Below are 13,492 nucleotides of genomic sequence, written 5' to 3'. Positions count from 1 at the left end.
ACCTAAAGACTTACCACACTGTTTAGGCCCAATTCCAACTGCTTTTGGCAGCTAAACAGTGTTGAGCCTCTTTAGTAGTTTAATTTAAGATCCCCTGCTAATATCATGTCCTGTAGGTCTTTTTACATTACCAACACATGATTTTTTTCAGTAAGCAAAAACAGTTAGGAAGCTTTTTTATTAGCTTACCTGGTGATAGAAGAGAAGAGGGCAAAAAAGAGCATGTATCTCACCTACAGCCATACCACATTGGATAGGCCCAATCTTGTCTGATCTTGGAAGCTAAGCAGTGTTGGGCCTGGTTAGTACTTGGGTGGGAGACCACATGGGAACACCTGGTGCTGTAGGTTTTTTCACATTACTGGCAAATTGTTTTTATTCTCTAGCTATTTAAATTGGAAACTTTTTCTTTCTATTGCCAGTACAGACATTTGGAAGAGTTTAAACAGACACAATAGCCATCACCTAAAGACTTACCACACTGTTTAGGCCCAATTCCAACTGCTTTTGGCAGCTAAACAGTGTATGAGCCTCTTTAGTAGTTTAATTTAAGATCCCCTGCTAATATCATGTCCTGTAGGTCTTTTTACATTACCAAAACATGATTTTTTTCATTAAGCCAAAACAGTTAGGAAACTTTTTTATTAGCTTACCTGGTGATAGAAGTAGAAGAGGGCAAAAAAGTGAATGTATCTCACCTACAGCCATACCACATTGGATAGGCCCAATCTCGTCTGATCTTGGAAGCTAAGCAGTGTTGGGCCTGGTTAGTACTTGGGTGGGAGACCACATGGGAACACCAGGTGCTGTAGGTTTTTTCACATTACTGGCAAATTGTTTTTATTCTCTATCTATTTAAATTGGAAACTTTTTCTTTTTATTGCCAGCACAGACATTTAGAAGAGGTCAAACATACACAATAGCCATCACCTAAAGACTTACCACACTGTTTAGGCCCAATTCCAACTGCTTTTGGCAGCTAAACAGTGTTGAGCCTCTTTAGTAGTTTAATTTAAGATCCCCTGCTAATATCATGTCCTGTAGGTCTTTTTACATTACCAACACATGATTTTTTTCAGTAAGCAAAAACAGTTAGGAAGCTTTTTTATTAGCTTACCTGGTGATAGAAGAGAAGAGGGAAAAAAAGAGCATGTATCTCAGCTACAGCCATACCACATTGGATAGGCCCAATCTCGTCTGATCTTGGAAGCTAAGCAGTGTTGGGCCTGGTTAGTACTTGGGTGGGAGACCACATGGGAACACCTGGTGCTGTAGGTTTTTTCACATTACTGGCAAATTGTTTTTATTCTCTATCTATTTAAATTGGAAACTTTTTTTTTTTATTGCCAGCACAGACATTTAGAAGAGGTCAAACATACACAATAGCCATCACCTAAAGACTTACCACACTGTTTAGGCCCAATTCCAACTGCTTTTGGCAGCTAAACAGTGTTGAGCCTCTTTAGTAGTTTAATTTAAGATCCCCTGCTAATATCATGTCCTGTAGGTCTTTTTACATTGCCAACACATGATTTTTTTCAGTAAGCAAAAACAGTTACGAAACTTTTTTATTAGCTTACCTGGTGATAGAAGTAGAAGAGGGCAAAAAAGTGCCTGTATGTCACCTACAGCCATACCACATTGGATATGCCAAATCTCGTCTGATCTTGGAAGCTAAGCAGTGTTGGGCCTGGTTAGTACTTGGGTGGGAGACCACATGGGAACACCAGGTGCTGTAGGTTTTTTCACATTACTGGCAAATTGTTTTTATTCTCTAGCTATTTAAATTGGAAACTTTTTCTTTTTATTGCCTGTAGAGACATTTGTAAGAGCTCAAACAGACACAATAGCCATCACCTAAAGACTTACCACACTGTTTAGGCCCAATTCCAACTGCTTTTGGCAGCTAAACAGTGTTGAGCCTCTTCAGTAGTTTAATTTAAGATCCCCTGCTAATATCATGTCCTGTAGGTCTTTTTACATTACCAACACATGATTTTTTTCAGTAAGCAAAAACAGTTAGGAAGCTTTTTTATTAGCTTACCTGGTGATAGAAGAGAAGAGGGCAAAAAAGAGCATGTATCTCACCTACAGCCATACCACATTGGATAGGCCCAATCTTGTCTGATCTTGGAAGCTAAGCATTGTTGGGCCTGGTTAGTACTTGGGTGGGAGACCACATGGGAACACCAGGTGCTGTAGGTTTTTTCACATTACTGGCAAATTGTTTTTATTCTCTAGCTATTTAAATTGGAAACTTTTTCTTTTTATTGCCTGTAGAGACATTTGTAAGAGGTCAAACAGACACAATAGCCATCACCTAAAGACTTACCACACTGTTTAGGCCGAATTCCAACTGCTTTTGGAAGCTAAACAGTGTTGAGCCTCTTTAGTAGTTTAATTTAAGATCCCCTGCTAATATCATGTCCTGTAGGTCTTTTTACATTACCAACACATGATTTTTTTCAGTAAGCAAAAACAGTTAGGAAGCTTTTTTATTAGCTTACCTGGTGATAGAAGAGAAGAGGGCAAAAAAGAGCATGTATCTCACCTACAGCCATACCACATTGGATAGGCCCAATCACGTCTGATCTTGGAAGCTAAGCAGTGTTGGGCCTGGTTAGTACTTGGGTGGGAGACCACATGGGAACACCTGGTGCTGTAGGTTTTTTCACATTACTGGCAAATTGTTTTTATTCTCTATCTATTTAAATTGGAAACTTTTTCTTTTTATTGCCAGCACAGACATTTAGAAGAGGTCAAACATACACAATAGCCATCACCTAAAGACTTACCACACTGTTTAGGCCCTATTCCAACTACTTTTGGCAACTAAACAGTGTTGAGCCTCTTTAGTAGTTTAATTTAAGATCCCCTGCTAATATCATGTCCTGTAGGTCTTTTTACATTGCCAACACATGATTTTTTTCAGTAAGCAAAAACAGTTATGAAACTTTTTTATTAGCTTACCTGGTGATAGAAGTAGAAGAGGGAAAAAAAGTGCCTGTATCTCACCTACAGCCATACGACATTGGATATGCCCAATCTCGTCTGATCTTGGAAGCTAAGCAGTGTTGGGCCTGGTTAGTACTTGGGTGGTAGACCACGTGGGAACACCAGGTGCTGTAGGTTTTTTCACATTACTGGCAAATTGTTTTTATTCTCTAGCTATTTTAATTGGAAACTTTTTCTTTTTATTGCCTGTAGAGACATTTGTAAGAGGTCAAACAGACACAATAGCCATCACCTAAAGACTTACCACACTGTTTAGGCCCAATTCCAACTGCTTTTGGCAGCTAAACAGTGTTGAGCCTCTTTAGTAGTTTAATTTAAGATCCCCTGCTAATATCATGTCCTGTAGGTCTTTTTACATTACCAACACATGATTTTTTTCAGTAAGCAAAAACAGTTACGAAACTTTTTTATTAGCTTACCTGGTGATAGAAGTAGAAGAGGGCAAAAAAGTGCCTGTATGTCACCTACAGCCATACCACATTGGATATGCCCAATCTCGTCTGATCTTGGAAGCTAAGCAGTGTTGGGCCTGGTTAGTACTTGGGTGGGAGACCACATGGGAACACCTGGTGCTGTAGGTTTTTTCACATTACTGGCAAATTGTTTTTATTCTCTAGCTATTTAAATTGGAAACTTTTTCTTTTTATTGCCTGTAGAGACATTTGTAAGAGCTCAAACAGACACAATAGCCATCACCTAAAGACTTACCACACTGTTTAGGCCCAATTCCAACTGCTTTTGGCAGCTAAACAGTGTTGAGCCTCTTTAGTAGTTTAATTTAAGATCCCCTGCTAATATCATGTCCTGTAGGTCTTTTTACATTACCAACACATGATTTTTTTCAGTAAGCAAAAACAGTTAGGAAGCTTTTTTATTAGCTTACCTGGTGATAGAAGAGAAGAGGGCAAAAAAGAGCATGTATCTCACCTACAGCCATACCACATTGGATAGGCCCAATCTTGTCTGATCTTGGAAGCTAAGCAGTGTTGGGCCTGGTTAGTACTTGGGTGGGAGACCACATGGGAACACCTGGTGCTGTAGGTTTTTTCACATTACTGGCAAATTGTTTTTATTCTCTAGCTATTTAAATTGGAAACTTTTTCTTTCTATTGCCAGTACAGACATTTGGAAGAGTTTAAACAGACACAATAGCCATCACCTAAAGACTTACCACACTGTTTAGGCCCAATTCCAACTGCTTTTGGCAGCTAAACAGTGTATGAGCCTCTTTAGTAGTTTAATTTAAGATCCCCTGCTAATATCATGTCCTGTAGGTCTTTTTACATTACCAAAACATGATTTTTTTCATTAAGCCAAAACAGTTAGGAAACTTTTTTATTAGCTTACCTGGTGATAGAAGTAGAAGAGGGCAAAAAAGTGAATGTATCTCACCTACAGCCATACCACATTGGATAGGCCCAATCTCGTCTGATCTTGGAAGCTAAGCAGTGTTGGGCCTGGTTAGTACTTGGGTGGGAGACCACATGGGAACACCAGGTGCTGTAGGTTTTTTCACATTACTGGCAAATTGTTTTTATTTTCTATCTATTTAAATTGGAAACTTTTTCTTTTTATTGCCAGCACAGACATTTAGAAGAGGTCAAACATACACAATAGCCATCACCTAAAGACTTACCACACTGTTTAGGCCCAATTCCAACTGCTTTTGGCAGCTAAACAGTGTTGAGCCTCTTTAGTAGTTTAATTTAAGATCCCCTGCTAATATCATGTCCTGTAGGTCTTTTTACATTACCAACACATGATTTTTTTCAGTAAGCAAAAACAGTTAGGAAGCTTTTTTATTAGCTTACCTGGTGATAGAAGAGAAGAGGGAAAAAAAGAGCATGTATCTCAGCTACAGCCATACCACATTGGATAGGCCCAATCTCGTCTGATCTTGGAAGCTAAGCAGTGTTGGGCCTGGTTAGTACTTGGGTGGGAGACCACATGGGAACACCTGGTGCTGTAGGTTTTTTCACATTACTGGCAAATTGTTTTTATTCTCTATCTATTTAAATTGGAAACTTTTTCTTTTTATTGCCAGCACAGACATTTAGAAGAGGTCAAACATACACAATAGCCATCACCTAAAGACTTACCACACTGTTTAGGCCCAATTCCAACTGCTTTTGGCAGCTAAACAGTGTTGAGCCTCTTTAGTAGTTTAATTTAAGATCCCCTGCTAATATCATGTCCTGTAGGTCTTTTTACATTGCCAACACATGATTTTTTTCAGTAAGCAAAAACAGTTACGAAACTTTTTTATTAGCTTACCTGGTGATAGAAGTAGAAGAGGGCAAAAAAGTGCCTGTATGTCACCTACAGCCATACCACATTGGATATGCCAAATCTCGTCTGATCTTGGAAGCTAAGCAGTGTTGGGCCTGGTTAGTACTTGGGTGGGAGACCACATGGGAACACCAGGTGCTGTAGGTTTTTTCACATTACTGGCAAATTGTTTTTATTCTCTAGCTATTTAAATTGGAAACTTTTTCTTTTTATTGCCTGTAGAGACATTTGTAAGAGCTCAAACAGACACAATAGCCATCACCTAAAGACTTACCACACTGTTTAGGCCCAATTCCAACTGCTTTTGGCAGCTAAACAGTGTTGAGCCTCTTCAGTAGTTTAATTTAAGATCCCCTGCTAATATCATGTCCTGTAGGTCTTTTTACATTACCAACACATGATTTTTTTCAGTAAGCAAAAACAGTTAGGAAGCTTTTTTATTAGCTTACCTGGTGATAGAAGAGAAGAGGGCAAAAAAGAGCATGTATCTCACCTACAGCCATACCACATTGGATATGCCCAATCTCGTCTGATCTTGGAAGCTAAGCAGTGTTGGGCCTGGTTAGTACTTGGGTGGGAGACCACATGGGAACACCAGGTGCTGTAGGTTTTTTCACATTACTGGCAAATTGTTTTTATTCTCTAGCTATTTAAATTGGAAACTTTTTCTTTTTATTGCCTGTAGAGACATTTGTAAGAGGTCAAACAGACACAATAGCCATCACCTAAAGACTTACCACACTGTTTAGGCCGAATTCCAACTGCTTTTGGCAGCTAAACAGTGTTGAGCCTCTTTAGTAGTTTAATTTAAGATCCCCTGCTAATATCATGTCCTGTAGGTCTTTTTACATTACCAACACATGATTTTTTTCATTAAGCAAAAACAGTTAGGAAGCTTTTTTATTAGCTTACCTGGTGATAGAAGAGAAGAGGGCAAAAAAGAGCATGTATCTCACCTACAGCCATACCACATTGGATAGGCCCAATCACGTCTGATCTTGGAAGCTAAGCAGTGTTGGGCCTGGTTAGTACTTGGGTGGGAGACCACATGGGAACACCTGGTGCTGTAGGTTTTTTCACATTACTGGCAAATTGTTTTTATTCTCTATCTATTTAAATTGGAAACTTTTTCTTTTTATTGCCAGCACAGACATTTAGAAGAGGTCAAACATACACAATAGCCATCACCTAAAGACTTACCACACTGTTTAGGCCCTATTCCAACTGCTTTTGGCAACTAAACAGTGTTGAGCCTCTTTAGTAGTTTAATTTAAGATCCCCTGCTAATATCATGTCCTGTAGGTCTTTTTACATTGCCAACACATGATTTTTTTCAGTAAGCAAAAACAGTTATGAAACTTTTTTATTAGCTTACCTGGTGATAGAAGTAGAAGAGGGAAAAAAAGTGCCTGTATCTCACCTACAGCCATACGACATTGGATATGCCCAATCTCGTCTGATCTTGGAAGCTAAGCAGTGTTGGGCCTGGTTAGTACTTGGGTGGTAGACCACGTGGGAACACCAGGTGCTGTAGGTTTTTTCACATTACTGGCAAATTGTTTTTATTCTCTAGCTATTTAAATTGGAAACTTTTTCTTTTTATTGCCTGTAGAGACATTTGTAAGAGCTCAAACAGACACAATAGCCATCACCTAAAGACTTACCACACTGTTTAGGCCCAATTCCAACTGCTTTTGGCAGCTAAACAGTGTTGAGCCTCTTTAGTAGTTTAATTTAAGATCCCCTGCTAATATCATGTCCTGTAGGTCTTTTTACATTACCAACACATGATTTTTTTCAGTAAGCAAAAACAGTTAGGAAGCTTTTTTATTAGCTTACCTGGTGATAGAAGAGAAGAGGGCAAAAAAGAGCATGTATCTCACCTACAGCCATACCACATTGGATAGGCCCAATCTTGTCTGATCTTGGAAGCTAAGCAGTGTTGGGCCTGGTTAGTACTTGGGTGGGAGACCACATGGGAACACCTGGTGCTGTAGGTTTTTTCACATTACTGGCAAATTGTTTTTATTCTCTAGCTATTTAAATTGGAAACTTTTTCTTTCTATTGCCAGTACAGACATTTGGAAGAGTTTAAACAGACACAATAGCCATCACCTAAAGACTTACCACACTGTTTAGGCCCAATTCCAACTGCTTTTGGCAGCTAAACAGTGTATGAGCCTCTTTAGTAGTTTAATTTAAGATCCCCTGCTAATATCATGTCCTGTAGGTCTTTTTACATTACCAAAACATGATTTTTTTCATTAAGCCAAAACAGTTAGGAAACTTTTTTATTAGCTTACCTGGTGATAGAAGTAGAAGAGGGCAAAAAAGTGAATGTATCTCACCTACAGCCATACCACATTGGATAGGCCCAATCTCGTCTCATCTTGGAAGCTAAGCAGTGTTGGGCCTGGTTAGTACTTGGGTGGGAGACCACATGGGAACACCAGGTGCTGTAGGTTTTTTCACATTACTGGCAAATTGTTTTTATTCTCTATCTATTTAAATTGGAAACTTTTTCTTTTTATTGCCAGCACAGACATTTAGAAGAGGTCAAACATACACAATAGCCATCACCTAAAGACTTACCACACTGTTTAGGCCCAATTCCAACTGCTTTTGGCAGCTAAACAGTGTTGAGCCTCTTTAGTAGTTTAATTTAAGATCCCCTGCTAATATCATGTCCTGTAGGTCTTTTTACATTACCAACACATGATTTTTTTCAGTAAGCAAAAACAGTTAGGAAGCTTTTTTATTAGCTTACCTGGTGATAGAAGAGAAGAGGGAAAAAAAGAGCATGTATCTCAGCTACAGCCATACCACATTGGATAGGCCCAATCTCGTCTGATCTTGGAAGCTAAGCAGTGTTGGGCCTGGTTAGTACTTGGGTGGGAGACCACATGGGAACACCTGGTGCTGTAGGTTTTTTCACATTACTGGCAAATTGTTTTTATTCTCTATCTATTTAAATTGGAAACTTTTTCTTTTTATTGCCAGCACAGACATTTAGAAGAGGTCAAACATACACAATAGCCATCACCTAAAGACTTACCACACTGTTTAGGCCCAATTCCAACTGCTTTTGGCAGCTAAACAGTGTTGAGCCTCTTTAGTAGTTTAATTTAAGATCCCCTGCTAATATCATGTCCTGTAGGTCTTTTTACATTGCCAACACATGATTTTTTTCAGTAAGCAAAAACAGTTACGAAACTTTTTTATTAGCTTACCTGGTGATAGAAGTAGAAGAGGGCAAAAAAGTGCCTGTATGTCACCTACAGCCATACCACATTGGATATGCCAAATCTCGTCTGATCTTGGAAGCTAAGCAGTGTTGGGCCTGGTTAGTACTTGGGTGGGAGACCACATGGGAACACCAGGTGCTGTAGGTTTTTTCACATTACTGGCAAATTGTTTTTATTCTCTAGCTATTTAAATTGGAAACTTTTTCTTTTTATTGCCTGTAGAGACATTTGTAAGAGCTCAAACAGACACAATAGCCATCACCTAAAGACTTACCACACTGTTTAGGCCCAATTCCAACTGCTTTTGGCAGCTAAACAGTGTTGAGCCTCTTCAGTAGTTTAATTTAAGATCCCCTGCTAATATCATGTCCTGTAGGTCTTTTTACATTACCAACACATGATTTTTTTCAGTAAGCAAAAACAGTTAGGAAGCTTTTTTATTAGCTTACCTGGTGATAGAAGAGAAGAGGGCAAAAAAGAGCATGTATCTCACCTACAGCCATACCACATTGGATAGGCCCAATCTCGTCTGATCTTGGAAGCTAAGCAGTGTTGGGCCTGGTTAGTACTTGGGTGGGAGACCACATGGGAACACCAGGTGCTGTAGGTTTTTTCACATTACTGGCAAATTGTTTTTATTCTCTAGCTATTTAAATTGGAAACTTTTTCTTTTTATTGCCTGTAGAGACATTTGTAAGAGGTCAAACAGACACAATAGCCATCACCTAAAGACTTACCACACTGTTTAGGCCGAATTCCAACTGCTTTTGGAAGCTAAACAGTGTTGAGCCTCTTTAGTAGTTTAATTTAAGATCCCCTGCTAATATCATGTCCTGTAGGTCTTTTTACATTACCAACACATGATTTTTTTCAGTAAGCAAAAACAGTTAGGAAGCTTTTTTATTAGCTTACCTGGTGATAGAAGAGAAGAGGGCAAAAAAGAGCATGTATCTCACCTACAGCCATACCACATTGGATAGGCCCAATCACGTCTGATCTTGGAAGCTAAGCAGTGTTGGGCCTGGTTAGTACTTGGGTGGGAGACCACATGGGAACACCTGGTGCTGTAGGTTTTTTCACATTACTGGCAAATTGTTTTTATTCTCTATCTATTTAAATTGGAAACTTTTTCTTTTTATTGCCAGCACAGACATTTAGAAGAGGTCAAACATACACAATAGCCATCACCTAAAGACTTACCACACTGTTTAGGCCCTATTCCAACTACTTTTGGCAACTAAACAGTGTTGAGCCTCTTTAGTAGTTTAATTTAAGATCCCCTGCTAATATCATGTCCTGTAGGTCTTTTTACATTGCCAACACATGATTTTTTTCAGTAAGCAAAAACAGTTATGAAACTTTTTTATTAGCTTACCTGGTGATAGAAGTAGAAGAGGGAAAAAAAGTGCCTGTATCTCACCTACAGCCGTACGACATTGGATATGCCCAATCTCGTCTGATCTTGGAAGCTAAGCAGTGTTGGGCCTGGTTAGTACTTGGGTGGTAGACCACGTGGGAACACCAGGTGCTGTAGGTTTTTTCACATTACTGGCAAATTGTTTTTATTCTCTAGCTATTTTAATTGGAAACTTTTTCTTTTTATTGCCTGTAGAGACATTTGTAAGAGGTCAAACAGACACAATAGCCATCACCTAAAGACTTACCACACTGTTTAGGCCCAATTCCAACTGCTTTTGGCAGCTAAACAGTGTTGAGCCTCTTTAGTAGTTTAATTTAAGATCCCCTGCTAATATCATGTCCTGTAGGTCTTTTTACATTACCAACACATGATTTTTTTCAGTAAGCAAAAACAGTTACGAAACTTTTTTATTAGCTTACCTGGTGATAGAAGTAGAAGAGGGCAAAAAAGTGCCTGTATGTCACCTACAGCCATACCACATTGGATATGCCCAATCTCGTCTGATCTTGGAAGCTAAGCAGTGTTGGGCCTGGTTAGTACTTGGGTGGGAGACCACATGGGAACACCTGGTGCTGTAGGTTTTTTCACATTACTGGCAAATTGTTTTTATTCTCTAGCTATTTAAATTGGAAACTTTTTCTTTTTATTGCCTGTAGAGACATTTGTAAGAGCTCAAACAGACACAATAGCCATCACCTAAAGACTTACCACACTGTTTAGGCCCAATTCCAACTGCTTTTGGCAGCTAAACAGTGTTGAGCCTCTTTAGTAGTTTAATTTAAGATCCCCTGCTAATATCATGTCCTGTAGGTCTTTTTACATTACCAACACATGATTTTTTTCAGTAAGCAAAAACAGTTAGGAAGCTTTTTTATTAGCTTACCTGGTGATAGAAGAGAAGAGGGCAAAAAAGAGCATGTATCTCACCTACAGCCATACCACATTGGATAGGCCCAATCTTGTCTGATCTTGGAAGCTAAGCAGTGTTGGGCCTGGTTAGTACTTGGGTGGGAGACCACATGGGAACACCTGGTGCTGTAGGTTTTTTCACATTACTGGCAAATTGTTTTTATTCTCTAGCTATTTAAATTGGAAACTTTTTCTTTCTATTGCCAGTACAGACATTTGGAAGAGTTTAAACAGACACAATAGCCATCACCTAAAGACTTACCACACTGTTTAGGCCCAATTCCAACTGCTTTTGGCAGCTAAACAGTGTATGAGCCTCTTTAGTAGTTTAATTTAAGATCCCCTGCTAATATCATGTCCTGTAGGTCTTTTTACATTACCAAAACATGATTTTTTTCATTAAGCCAAAACAGTTAGGAAACTTTTTTATTAGCTTACCTGGTGATAGAAGTAGAAGAGGGCAAAAAAGTGAATGTATCTCACCTACAGCCATACCACATTGGATAGGCCCAATCTCGTCTGATCTTGGAAGCTAAGCAGTGTTGGGCCTGGTTAGTACTTGGGTGGGAGACCACATGGGAACACCAGGTGCTGTAGGTTTTTTCACATTACTGGCAAATTGTTTTTATTTTCTATCTATTTAAATTGGAAACTTTTTCTTTTTATTGCCAGCACAGACATTTAGAAGAGGTCAAACATACACAATAGCCATCACCTAAAGACTTACCACACTGTTTAGGCCCAATTCCAACTGCTTTTGGCAGCTAAACAGTGTTGAGCCTCTTTAGTAGTTTAATTTAAGATCCCCTGCTAATATCATGTCCTGTAGGTCTTTTTACATTACCAACACATGATTTTTTTCAGTAAGCAAAAACAGTTAGGAAGCTTTTTTATTAGCTTACCTGGTGATAGAAGAGAAGAGGGAAAAAAAGAGCATGTATCTCAGCTACAGCCATACCACATTGGATAGGCCCAATCTCGTCTGATCTTGGAAGCTAAGCAGTGTTGGGCCTGGTTAGTACTTGGGTGGGAGACCACATGGGAACACCTGGTGCTGTAGGTTTTTTCACATTACTGGCAAATTGTTTTTATTCTCTATCTATTTAAATTGGAAACTTTTTCTTTTTATTGCCAGCACAGACATTTAGAAGAGGTCAAACATACACAATAGCCATCACCTAAAGACTTACCACACTGTTTAGGCCCAATTCCAACTGCTTTTGGCAGCTAAACAGTGTTGAGCCTCTTTAGTAGTTTAATTTAAGATCCCCTGCTAATATCATGTCCTGTAGGTCTTTTTACATTGCCAACACATGATTTTTTTCAGTAAGCAAAAACAGTTACGAAACTTTTTTATTAGCTTACCTGGTGATAGAAGTAGAAGAGGGCAAAAAAGTGCCTGTATGTCACCTACAGCCATACCACATTGGATATGCCAAATCTCGTCTGATCTTGGAAGCTAAGCAGTGTTGGGCCTGGTTAGTACTTGGGTGGGAGACCACATGGGAACACCAGGTGCTGTAGGTTTTTTCACATTACTGGCAAATTGTTTTTATTCTCTAGCTATTTAAATTGGAAACTTTTTCTTTTTATTGCCTGTAGAGACATTTGTAAGAGCTCAAACAGACACAATAGCCATCACCTAAAGACTTACCACACTGTTTAGGCCCAATTCCAACTGCTTTTGGCAGCTAAACAGTGTTGAGCCTCTTCAGTAGTTTAATTTAAGATCCCCTGCTAATATCATGTCCTGTAGGTCTTTTTACATTACCAACACATGATTTTTTTCAGTAAGCAAAAACAGTTAGGAAGCTTTTTTATTAGCTTACCTGGTGATAGAAGAGAAGAGGGCAAAAAAGAGCATGTATCTCACCTACAGCCATACCACATTGGATATGCCCAATCTCGTCTGGTCTTGGAAGCTAAGCAGTGTTGGGCCTGGTTAGTACTTGGGTGGGAGACCACATGGGAACACCAGGTGCTGTAGGTTTTTTCACATTACTGGCAAATTGTTTTTATTCTCTAGCTATTTAAATTGGAAACTTTTTCTTTTTATTGCCTGTAGAGACATTTGTAAGAGGTCAAACAGACACAATAGCCATCACCTAAAGACTTACCACACTGTTTAGGCCGAATTCCAACTGCTTTTGGCAGCTAAACAGTGTTGAGCCTCTTTAGTAGTTTAATTTAAGATCCCCTGCTAATATCATGTCCTGTAGGTCTTTTTACATTACCAACACATGATTTTTTTCATTAAGCAAAAACAGTTAGGAAGCTTTTTTATTAGCTTACCTGGTGATAGAAGAGAAGAGGGCAAAAAAGAGCATGTATCTCACCTACAGCCATACCACATTGGATAGGCCCAATCACGTCTGATCTTGGAAGCTAAGCAGTGTTGGGCCTGGTTAGTACTTGGGTGGGAGACCACATGGGAACACCTGGTGCTGTAGGTTTTTTCACATTACTGGCAAATTGTTTTTATTCTCTATCTATTTAAATTGGAAACTTTTTCTTTTTATTGCCAGCACAGACATTTAGAAGAGGTCAAACATACACAATAGCCATCACCTAAAGACTTACCACACTGTTTAGGCCCTATTCCAACTGCTTTTGG

General features: G+C 39.1%; 29 non-coding genes across 29 annotated transcripts; all 29 read left to right on the top strand.

Moving 5' to 3' along the window:
- Window positions 1-231: 231 nt before the first annotated feature.
- LOC146023714 (5S ribosomal RNA) lies at window positions 232-350 on the top strand. Its single transcript, XR_014453122.1, has one exon. It is a non-coding gene; the product is annotated as a 5S ribosomal RNA (ribosomal RNA).
- Window positions 351-696: 346 nt separating this feature from the next.
- Window positions 697-815, top strand: LOC146022096 (5S ribosomal RNA). The gene has a single exon (XR_014451564.1). It is a non-coding gene; the product is annotated as a 5S ribosomal RNA (ribosomal RNA).
- A 344-nt stretch (window positions 816-1,159) lies between these two features.
- LOC146023612 (5S ribosomal RNA) lies at window positions 1,160-1,278 on the top strand. The gene has a single exon (XR_014453023.1). It is a non-coding gene; the product is annotated as a 5S ribosomal RNA (ribosomal RNA).
- Window positions 1,279-1,623: 345 nt separating this feature from the next.
- On the top strand, window positions 1,624-1,742 carry LOC146022754 (5S ribosomal RNA). The gene has a single exon (XR_014452196.1). It is a non-coding gene; the product is annotated as a 5S ribosomal RNA (ribosomal RNA).
- Window positions 1,743-2,086: 344 nt separating this feature from the next.
- Window positions 2,087-2,205, top strand: LOC146023956 (5S ribosomal RNA). Its single transcript, XR_014453355.1, has one exon. It is a non-coding gene; the product is annotated as a 5S ribosomal RNA (ribosomal RNA).
- Window positions 2,206-2,549: 344 nt separating this feature from the next.
- Window positions 2,550-2,668, top strand: LOC146022822 (5S ribosomal RNA). The gene has a single exon (XR_014452263.1). It is a non-coding gene; the product is annotated as a 5S ribosomal RNA (ribosomal RNA).
- A 345-nt stretch (window positions 2,669-3,013) lies between these two features.
- LOC146023941 (5S ribosomal RNA) lies at window positions 3,014-3,132 on the top strand. Its single transcript, XR_014453341.1, has one exon. It is a non-coding gene; the product is annotated as a 5S ribosomal RNA (ribosomal RNA).
- Window positions 3,133-3,477: 345 nt separating this feature from the next.
- Window positions 3,478-3,596, top strand: LOC146025435 (5S ribosomal RNA). Its single transcript, XR_014454133.1, has one exon. It is a non-coding gene; the product is annotated as a 5S ribosomal RNA (ribosomal RNA).
- A 344-nt stretch (window positions 3,597-3,940) lies between these two features.
- Window positions 3,941-4,059, top strand: LOC146023713 (5S ribosomal RNA). The gene has a single exon (XR_014453121.1). It is a non-coding gene; the product is annotated as a 5S ribosomal RNA (ribosomal RNA).
- Window positions 4,060-4,405: 346 nt separating this feature from the next.
- On the top strand, window positions 4,406-4,524 carry LOC146022094 (5S ribosomal RNA). Its single transcript, XR_014451562.1, has one exon. It is a non-coding gene; the product is annotated as a 5S ribosomal RNA (ribosomal RNA).
- A 344-nt stretch (window positions 4,525-4,868) lies between these two features.
- LOC146023610 (5S ribosomal RNA) lies at window positions 4,869-4,987 on the top strand. The gene has a single exon (XR_014453021.1). It is a non-coding gene; the product is annotated as a 5S ribosomal RNA (ribosomal RNA).
- A 345-nt stretch (window positions 4,988-5,332) lies between these two features.
- Window positions 5,333-5,451, top strand: LOC146022753 (5S ribosomal RNA). The gene has a single exon (XR_014452195.1). It is a non-coding gene; the product is annotated as a 5S ribosomal RNA (ribosomal RNA).
- Window positions 5,452-5,795: 344 nt separating this feature from the next.
- LOC146024574 (5S ribosomal RNA) lies at window positions 5,796-5,914 on the top strand. Its single transcript, XR_014453947.1, has one exon. It is a non-coding gene; the product is annotated as a 5S ribosomal RNA (ribosomal RNA).
- Window positions 5,915-6,258: 344 nt separating this feature from the next.
- Window positions 6,259-6,377, top strand: LOC146022821 (5S ribosomal RNA). Its single transcript, XR_014452262.1, has one exon. It is a non-coding gene; the product is annotated as a 5S ribosomal RNA (ribosomal RNA).
- Window positions 6,378-6,722: 345 nt separating this feature from the next.
- LOC146023940 (5S ribosomal RNA) lies at window positions 6,723-6,841 on the top strand. Its single transcript, XR_014453340.1, has one exon. It is a non-coding gene; the product is annotated as a 5S ribosomal RNA (ribosomal RNA).
- A 344-nt stretch (window positions 6,842-7,185) lies between these two features.
- LOC146023712 (5S ribosomal RNA) lies at window positions 7,186-7,304 on the top strand. Its single transcript, XR_014453120.1, has one exon. It is a non-coding gene; the product is annotated as a 5S ribosomal RNA (ribosomal RNA).
- A 346-nt stretch (window positions 7,305-7,650) lies between these two features.
- Window positions 7,651-7,769, top strand: LOC146024635 (5S ribosomal RNA). Its single transcript, XR_014454006.1, has one exon. It is a non-coding gene; the product is annotated as a 5S ribosomal RNA (ribosomal RNA).
- A 344-nt stretch (window positions 7,770-8,113) lies between these two features.
- LOC146023609 (5S ribosomal RNA) lies at window positions 8,114-8,232 on the top strand. The gene has a single exon (XR_014453020.1). It is a non-coding gene; the product is annotated as a 5S ribosomal RNA (ribosomal RNA).
- A 345-nt stretch (window positions 8,233-8,577) lies between these two features.
- On the top strand, window positions 8,578-8,696 carry LOC146022752 (5S ribosomal RNA). The gene has a single exon (XR_014452194.1). It is a non-coding gene; the product is annotated as a 5S ribosomal RNA (ribosomal RNA).
- Window positions 8,697-9,040: 344 nt separating this feature from the next.
- LOC146022093 (5S ribosomal RNA) lies at window positions 9,041-9,159 on the top strand. Its single transcript, XR_014451561.1, has one exon. It is a non-coding gene; the product is annotated as a 5S ribosomal RNA (ribosomal RNA).
- A 344-nt stretch (window positions 9,160-9,503) lies between these two features.
- LOC146022820 (5S ribosomal RNA) lies at window positions 9,504-9,622 on the top strand. Its single transcript, XR_014452261.1, has one exon. It is a non-coding gene; the product is annotated as a 5S ribosomal RNA (ribosomal RNA).
- Window positions 9,623-9,967: 345 nt separating this feature from the next.
- LOC146024590 (5S ribosomal RNA) lies at window positions 9,968-10,086 on the top strand. The gene has a single exon (XR_014453962.1). It is a non-coding gene; the product is annotated as a 5S ribosomal RNA (ribosomal RNA).
- A 345-nt stretch (window positions 10,087-10,431) lies between these two features.
- Window positions 10,432-10,550, top strand: LOC146025434 (5S ribosomal RNA). Its single transcript, XR_014454132.1, has one exon. It is a non-coding gene; the product is annotated as a 5S ribosomal RNA (ribosomal RNA).
- A 344-nt stretch (window positions 10,551-10,894) lies between these two features.
- Window positions 10,895-11,013, top strand: LOC146023711 (5S ribosomal RNA). Its single transcript, XR_014453119.1, has one exon. It is a non-coding gene; the product is annotated as a 5S ribosomal RNA (ribosomal RNA).
- A 346-nt stretch (window positions 11,014-11,359) lies between these two features.
- Window positions 11,360-11,478, top strand: LOC146022092 (5S ribosomal RNA). Its single transcript, XR_014451560.1, has one exon. It is a non-coding gene; the product is annotated as a 5S ribosomal RNA (ribosomal RNA).
- A 344-nt stretch (window positions 11,479-11,822) lies between these two features.
- Window positions 11,823-11,941, top strand: LOC146023607 (5S ribosomal RNA). The gene has a single exon (XR_014453019.1). It is a non-coding gene; the product is annotated as a 5S ribosomal RNA (ribosomal RNA).
- Window positions 11,942-12,286: 345 nt separating this feature from the next.
- LOC146022751 (5S ribosomal RNA) lies at window positions 12,287-12,405 on the top strand. The gene has a single exon (XR_014452193.1). It is a non-coding gene; the product is annotated as a 5S ribosomal RNA (ribosomal RNA).
- A 344-nt stretch (window positions 12,406-12,749) lies between these two features.
- On the top strand, window positions 12,750-12,868 carry LOC146021677 (5S ribosomal RNA). The gene has a single exon (XR_014451154.1). It is a non-coding gene; the product is annotated as a 5S ribosomal RNA (ribosomal RNA).
- A 344-nt stretch (window positions 12,869-13,212) lies between these two features.
- Window positions 13,213-13,331, top strand: LOC146022819 (5S ribosomal RNA). Its single transcript, XR_014452260.1, has one exon. It is a non-coding gene; the product is annotated as a 5S ribosomal RNA (ribosomal RNA).
- Window positions 13,332-13,492: the final 161 nt, after the last annotated feature.

This window comes from Crinia signifera, chromosome 7, assembly GCF_055691185.1.
Source record: "Crinia signifera chromosome 7, ASM5569118v1, whole genome shotgun sequence".
Classification (NCBI taxonomy): Eukaryota; Metazoa; Chordata; class Amphibia; order Anura; family Myobatrachidae; genus Crinia; species Crinia signifera.
Note: the sequence above shows the minus strand (reverse complement) of the source record. Positions and strands in the feature narration are given on the sequence as shown.